The 7077-nt window shown below is 49.4% G+C and overlaps 1 long non-coding RNA gene across 1 annotated transcript; it reads right to left on the bottom strand.

Annotated features, from left to right (window-relative positions):
- Nucleotides 1–1571: 1571 nt before the first annotated feature.
- Nucleotides 1572–6323, bottom strand: LOC123852359 (uncharacterized). The gene is made up of 3 exons (XR_006792871.3): nt 6037–6323; nt 4614–4713; nt 1572–3655 (listed from the first exon to the last, which is right to left on the bottom strand). It is a non-coding gene; the product is annotated as an uncharacterized LOC123852359 (long non-coding RNA).
- Nucleotides 6324–7077: the final 754 nt, after the last annotated feature.

Genomic DNA, 7077 nt, shown 5'->3' with positions numbered 1-7077 from the left:
CTTCTCTTCCATTCTCCCTCTGTCACTGGTAGCAGAGGGGATGGGGCCCCCAGAGATGACCTGGGGAGACAGCCTCTTGACTGCCCCTCTTCCATAGCATCTGAACGTAACTCCAGAACTAATCCAGCCCCATGGCTCCCCTCCTTAAAGTCTCCCTGGCTCCCGGCCCCAGGAGTCTGCAAGCCCCCCCCCCACGTTCCCCCACAGCCACGGTCCTCCCCAGACACCTGATGCCACATGCGCACTGGAAGTCCCGCGCTCTTTCCTGACTCTGGGTCTCCTATCTGTGGCTTCCTATCTCCTATTTTGCCCTGCCTTGAGCCCCTTCAGACTCCTCCCCAGCTCCAAATTCACCTTCTCCGTGGATCTTTCCCCAGTTCTCCCACAGACTGAGCCCCCCCTCCTCTTACCACCAGTCTGACATCTGGCAGCACCCCATTACCTTCTCCCCAGTTACATGTGAACTCCCCGAGGGCTGATCCGGGCTTTACTCACCTCTGGAGCCCTGACAACTAAGACACTGATGAGCAAGAGAATTGCCTTTCACATGGATGTCTAAGCCAACTGGGTCCTCTGGTCTTCCTTAAGCCGGCATAACTGCTGTGGAGGTTAAGGGAGCAAAGGGGCTGGACGGGAGCCGAGCTGTGTGCTCTTCTTGGTTGGAAGCCCAGCACAAACATAGGGAATACCTCCCTATGCCAGCCGAGAGTCAGCTACGTATCTGCTAATTTAGCGTGCAAAATGTCCGCATGGCAAGCCCAGCCAGACCGGGCCTGGGTCCTGTTAGCTGGGAGGGGTGAGCGGGGCAGTTCGGATGACAGTGGCGGCTGGGCGGGAAGGGAGGGCAGCGCCTGGTGATGGACGCACCACTTGGTGGAATTACCACACTCCTGGCCCTGCTCGGCTGCGGGGCAGCTACCGCCGAGCAGGAGCCCGGTCTCATTCTGGCAGGACACGTTAGTCTCCCCTTCCTGGCCAACACCTTCTGGGAAGCATCACGGTGTAACGGAAGAGACAGGCTTCAGAGCTGCGGAGACCTGAGACCAAATCCCAGCTCAGCCACTGCTAGCTGTGTGATCTCAAGCAAGTTACTTAACCTCTCTGATCTTCAGACTCCTCTTCTAAAAAAAAATAGAAATTAAAAAAACCTTATTTCACAGGATTATTTATTCCTAGAGAAAATAGTTTTTGAGTCCTCCTTTGTATCATATCTTATCTAGTCAATGGGAATAGGTAAGTCTTTAAATATTAGTTTCTTTTCTTTCTTCTATTTATTCCCTAGTCAAAGGCCAGAATCCTTAGAGAAATCCCCTTCATTCTTTCTCTCCTCCAGTGCCCATTATATTTCCTCCAAGGAAAGATTATCTAATAATAATAATAGTAACACCTAACACTTTGTCAGGTACTTACTATGTGCTGAGCACTATTGGAAGTACTTACATATACTTACTAATTTAATGCCCCTAACACAAAGAGATTGGAATTTTACAAGTAAGGGAAAGGAGGCACAGAGAGCTAAGGAATTTGTCAAGGTCACCTAGCTAGCAGATAATGAAGCTGGGATTTGAACCTGAGCACCCCAGTTCCAGCCCCTACTTGGAACCACTGTGTTAGAGATCATAGAGTTCAGTCTGGAGGATACCATGCTGTCTCCCTCCCCAATCCCTTCTTTTCTCTTCTCTCTTCTTCTCAGCTGAAGAAACCGAAGGTCACTTTGGGCAGGGTTAGGTGACAGGCTCAAAGTTACACAACTACTTATGGCATTTGTCCTGAGCCCCATTTCTGTGCCCTTCCTCTGACATTGGGCAACACTAGACACTCAGTAGGAAGGCAAATGGCTGAAACTAGTAACTATTTTGAGTAAATCATTTGTATGACTTTATCCTTCTAGTTGTAACAATCATTCAAAGGTATCCGATCTGATGGTAAAAAAAAAAAAAAAATTTCCATTAGATACCATAATATTTGTTTTCGTTTAATTAATACGAATCTGAAATGCAGTCTTTGTTTTTGCTAGTGTTTCAATTTCTGCCCCCATAAATATTTGTGCTGTTGTCTTAGTTTCGATTAGCTTTTGCTGTTTTCCTTGGACTGGGTTGTTCCAATGGGATGGGAGTGCACTATTTACAGTCATCTTTGAAGCTTTGCATCCCAAAACCACAGTAACCACAGCTCTGAGATGACATCGATGTGCAGTCAAAACAAGCCTGGGGCGCCCCATGAGCTCAGCAATGCTGTGTCTCAGCACCAGGGTGACCCTGAAGCTCAAGACACCCAGAGGCAGCCATCACAAGGAGCAACATCAGGAACAAACCCGCCAGTGAATATCTTCATGAACTTTGCTCTTGGATTGACTGAGGTCACCACAATCCAGAACCGAAGTCTAGGGAAGAATGCTTTCTTGTGTCAAGGGGGTCCATGACCCAGGAGATAAGAGTCAGTAGGTGGCCTGGAGAAATTGGAGCATAAGTTTACAGAGGTTGCTGTGGGTGAAAAGAACCTCGTACGATGGGGCGCCTGGGTGGCTCAGATGGTTAAGCGTCTGCCTTCAGCTCAGGTCATGATCCCAGCGTCCTGGGATCGAGCCCCGCATCGGGCTTCCTGCTCAGCGGGGAGCCTGCTTCTCCCTCTCCCTCTGCCTCTCTTCCTGCTCATGCTCTCTCCCTCTCTCTCTCTCTCTCTCTCTCTCTCTGTATCTCTGTGTCTCAAATGAATAAAAAAAAAAAAAAAAGAACCTCGTAGGAAGAAAACTTAGCAGACAGAAGAATTTTCCAGCTCCCCTGTATGAATCAGTGAATTCTGAGTTTTGATTTCTTCATCTGTAAAATGGGAATAATAATACTTGTCTTGCTTACCCCCAGGGACCAAATGAGGAAATTAAGCAAATGAGATCAATTTGCAAACTGTAAAGTGCTCTGGAAACATGATCAATTATACTATCCCTATTCTGTAATGTTTATAATAAAGGAAGTGGCATTTCCCCAGAACGGTATATATAGTATATAACAGTGATTTCCAATAAAATGTACCAGGAAAAAAAAAACGATACAATTCTCATGAGAAATATCTATTTGCATTTTCAAACCTAGGAAAAGAGAGACAGCTTGGCAAACATATTAACAACAACAAAACACAGCAAGGTGGTGCTGGACGGGGACTTCCCATGGGCACCAGCCCTAACAGTCCCAGACACACGAGGAGGGGGAGGCCAATGAAATGGGCACCACGGAAGAGCCAACTCCTTTGTGTGCACAAGGCGGGACCAGACAGAGTCACAGGGCTCCTGCCCCAGGGTAAGGGGAGCTCAATGTCAAGGCAATGTTAGAGCTTGCTACGGACTAAATTGTGTCCCCCAAATGCGTATGTTGAAGCCCTGACCCTCAATGTGGCAATATTTGGAAATAAGGTCTTTGGGAGGTAATTAAGGTTAAATGAGGGCATAAGGATGGCGTCCTAATCCACTAGGACTGTCGGCTTTATAAAAAAGAGCTATCCGCCTCCTTCCACGCCAACTCCCCAACCCCCTCGGCCCCCTCCCTCTCCCTCAGAGGAAAGGCCATACGAGGACAAAGCAGTCATCTGCAAACAAGGAAGAGAGTTGTCACCAGAACTCGAACCCTGCTGGAACTTTCATCTGGACTTCCAGCCTCCAGAACTGTAAGAAAATAAATTTCACTCAGTCTGTGATGTTTCATTATGGCAGCCCCAGAAGCCTGGGGCACTGACAATGTCTTCATTTTTGTTTTAAAACTAAAAAGAAAATCAAGTTTTTCTTTAAAATACATTAATCTCGGGGTGCCTGGGTGGCTCAGTTGGTTGAGCGTCTGCCTTTGGCTTGGGTCGTGATCTTGGGGTCCTGGGATCGAGCCCCGCATCAGGCTCCCTGCTAGGCGGGGAGTCTGCTTCTCCCTCTCCCTTTGCCCTCCCCCCGCTTGTGCTCTCTCACTCTCTCAAATAAATAAAATCTTAAGAAAAATTTAAAATACATTAACCACTGCAATTTCTACCTATATACTCAATAAAAATGAGAAAAACACAATTCCAATGGAAAAGTCTTACTGGGTACCCTTTCATCTTAAGCTGATCACTAGAGAAGAAGTGAGAATTCACAGTAGTCTGCCCACCCAATTCTCCTCAGAATCAGTCCGCTCTTTTTTTTTTTTTAAGCTTTTTATTTATTTATTTGACAGATGGAGAGCACAAGTAGGCAGAGTGGCAGGCAGAGGGAGAGGGAGAAGCCCGCTCTCTGCTGAGCAGGGGGCCCGACATGGGGCTCGATCCCAGGACCCTGGGATCATGACCTGAGCTGAAGGCAGCTGCTTAACCAACTGAGCCACCCAGGTGCCCCTCAGTCTGCTCTTTTTTAAAAGTTCACAAAATCAGGGGCACCTGGCTGGCTCAGTTAGAGGAGCGTGGGGCTCTTGACCTCGGGGTCATGAGTTCGAGCATCACATTGTGTGTAGAGATGACTTAAGTAAAAATTAAAAAAAAAAAAATTAAAAAGTTCACAAAATCAGGGGATGCCAGGGTTGCAGAGGATCTTACGTGGTACTGGTCTAGCCCTGTACCAAAGTTTCAGTTTCATTCCCACAGTGAACAGACTGAAAACTCACCGTTGGATTCTGACCACCTGAGATCCTGCCCTGGCTCTCTCGTTTCTTGGCTGTGGAACTCTGAAAGACTTGAAAAATCTCCAAATCCCAGTCTTCTCATCTATAAAACGGGAATAATAATCATAACAGCCTCCAGCCCAGGCCTGTTGTAAAGAAGAAACAAAGTAGTGTCTGGCACCCAGTAAGGGCACAGTTGATGTTCACTTCTCACTCTCGATCTCAGAAAAGTCAGCCCCAGGATACAGAAGACTGTGATGGAGCTAAAGCTGCAGACCGCCCATCGCAGAGTCAACCCCACTCCTCTCCGCTTGCCAGTTAGCTATCTACGGATCTGTAGAGCCAATTAACAGAGAAGCAGAGTGAAGGGAGGAAAAGTATTAGAAGAGAATGAACAGAATTAATTTAATGACGTCCCACTCAGGAAATCCTTTAGCTCCAGACAAGGGAAGCATTGTCTACATGACACAGAAAGGGATTATTTGTGCAAATGTGCTTGCTGCTCCCCGCAATGAGCCTGGCACCCCTGCTCCAGTATGGTGGGAAGGGATGTCAACAGAGAGGAGGGCATGGTGCAGGCCCCTTCCCACCTTGGAGAATGGGTGACCTTGGAGGGTGCAGAGGATGCACCCTAGGCCACAGAGCAAAAATACGGCCCAGCTTCCCGGAGAACCAATTTTATGAAGCAATATGCAAACATCTGCCTGAATTGTAAGGCAATATCTAATATCTGAAAGAACTTTCTGGCATGCCGTATTATGTCCGGTTCTGCCTCCAGTTCCACAGGGGCTGTGACCTGGGCTTTGCCAGGGAGTCCGGGGTTCCCCTGGCCCTGCCATGCCAACAGGCTCGCAGAGGCTGCTTCCTTCTCTCCAGAGTGAGCTCTGTCACACTGGACAGCCTCGGCCCCTCCTCCCTGAGGACACACCTTGCACACCTCCCTCGGGCCCGGGGAGTCAAGCCCACGTTTCTTTAACTTGTCACAAGGCCCCGAAGCCATTCATTCATTCATTTATTTAACAGAGAGAGCCCAAGCAGGGGGAGCGGGAGAGGGAGAAGCTTCCACGCTGAGCGGGGAGCCCCATGGGGGACTCGATCCGAGGACCCCAGGATCATGACCTAAGCCGAAGGCAGATGCTTTACCGACTGAGCCACCCAGGCGCCCCTCCCCACAGCCTTTTAAACCTTTGATATCCTGTGGCTGCCCACACACCTCGTTCCCTCCACCCCTCAGCAACCCCCGCCCCCTTCTCCATCAGGCCTTCCCTGTTCTTCCCGGGCTCCCCGCCCCCCCGCCCCCCCGCAAAACCTTGGCTGTCTCAGAGTTCATTAGCAATCCCCTCCAGGGCAAAGCTTTCCCTCCCCGCCCCCCTACCCCCACCCCCTGCCCTGCAGGTGCTCAGAACGCCCAGCGAGCTGCGCATACCCTCAGCACCTAACTACCAAGATTCACTGGCTGCTCAACGATTTTGCTCTCATTCACTTTTCCAGTTTGCCGAGAAAGTTCGACGAGGTTTGCACCGCTCTTTTAAAATGAAATCTCAGCAGATTTCATTTCCAAACAATTAAAACAGGAAGTGAAATTCTCAAGTGCGCTCCACTGTGACAAAAGTCACATTACGAAACCCAAGTGTCCTCGTCTGCTAGGTGGCTCCCGCGTCGGGGGCAGCGCGACTTGCGGGGGCTCCCTCAGTCGAGAGTCCCCTGAAACTCACTGAAAGGGGCTCTCACCGCGTCGATTGCACTCGCGGCGGGGAAAACGGCTGAGGGTTTTGCGTGCCAGAGAAAGCCCCTGTCGACGCTGAGTCAGATCGTGGGAAGAAAGGGGTGCAGGGAGCCAGGCGGGAGGCCAGCGGCAGCTTAGAAGACACAAAAGTGTTTCCTTTATTGGGGAAAAAAAAAAACACAACAAACCAGTTTTGTGGAGGAAGTTTTGTGTCCCCAGGCGAGTTCTGACTGCACTAAAATAGCTGAGCTAAGCTCTGCCAGCTTCTTCCAGAAAGAGGGAGAAGAGAGGTGGCGGTCTTCCCCGCACACAGGGCAGAGTGAACTGACCCCAGTGAGTTGCGTTCGCCTTATAAGTAACACACCAGCCGCCACTCACGCTTATCCCAAGGAATCCAGCAAAACCAGACTTGCTGTCAGGACATCACCTATTCTCAAGTGCTTCTGGTTTTGTCTGATCGTGTTCATGTCTTTATTTTGTTGTTTTGTTTTTCCCACAAACGGAAGTGAACAGTCGTCAATAAACAAATGAACCAAGGAAAAGAAATCACCAGCCAGGCTGGGAGCACAGGCGTGTGCCGGGGCCAGCAAGCAGAGCGAGGCTGAGACCGAGCTTGTTTTCTCTGGTTCTTACAAATAGGCTCATGTTTTGTGCCGCCCCAAACTCCGTAGAGGCCCGTTCATTATATTGCTGTCGTTTGCTTTGTCATCCATCCGTTCAGGGGCCATTGCATGGAAAGTC

This window comes from Mirounga angustirostris, unplaced genomic scaffold, assembly GCF_029215605.1.
Source record: "Mirounga angustirostris isolate CCGP_5_RB_7025 unplaced genomic scaffold, mMirAng1.0.hap1 SCAF_14, whole genome shotgun sequence".
Classification (NCBI taxonomy): domain Eukaryota; kingdom Metazoa; phylum Chordata; class Mammalia; order Carnivora; family Phocidae; genus Mirounga; species Mirounga angustirostris.
The sequence above is the reverse complement of the archived record's forward strand: the minus strand, read 5'-3'. Positions and strand labels throughout refer to the sequence as shown.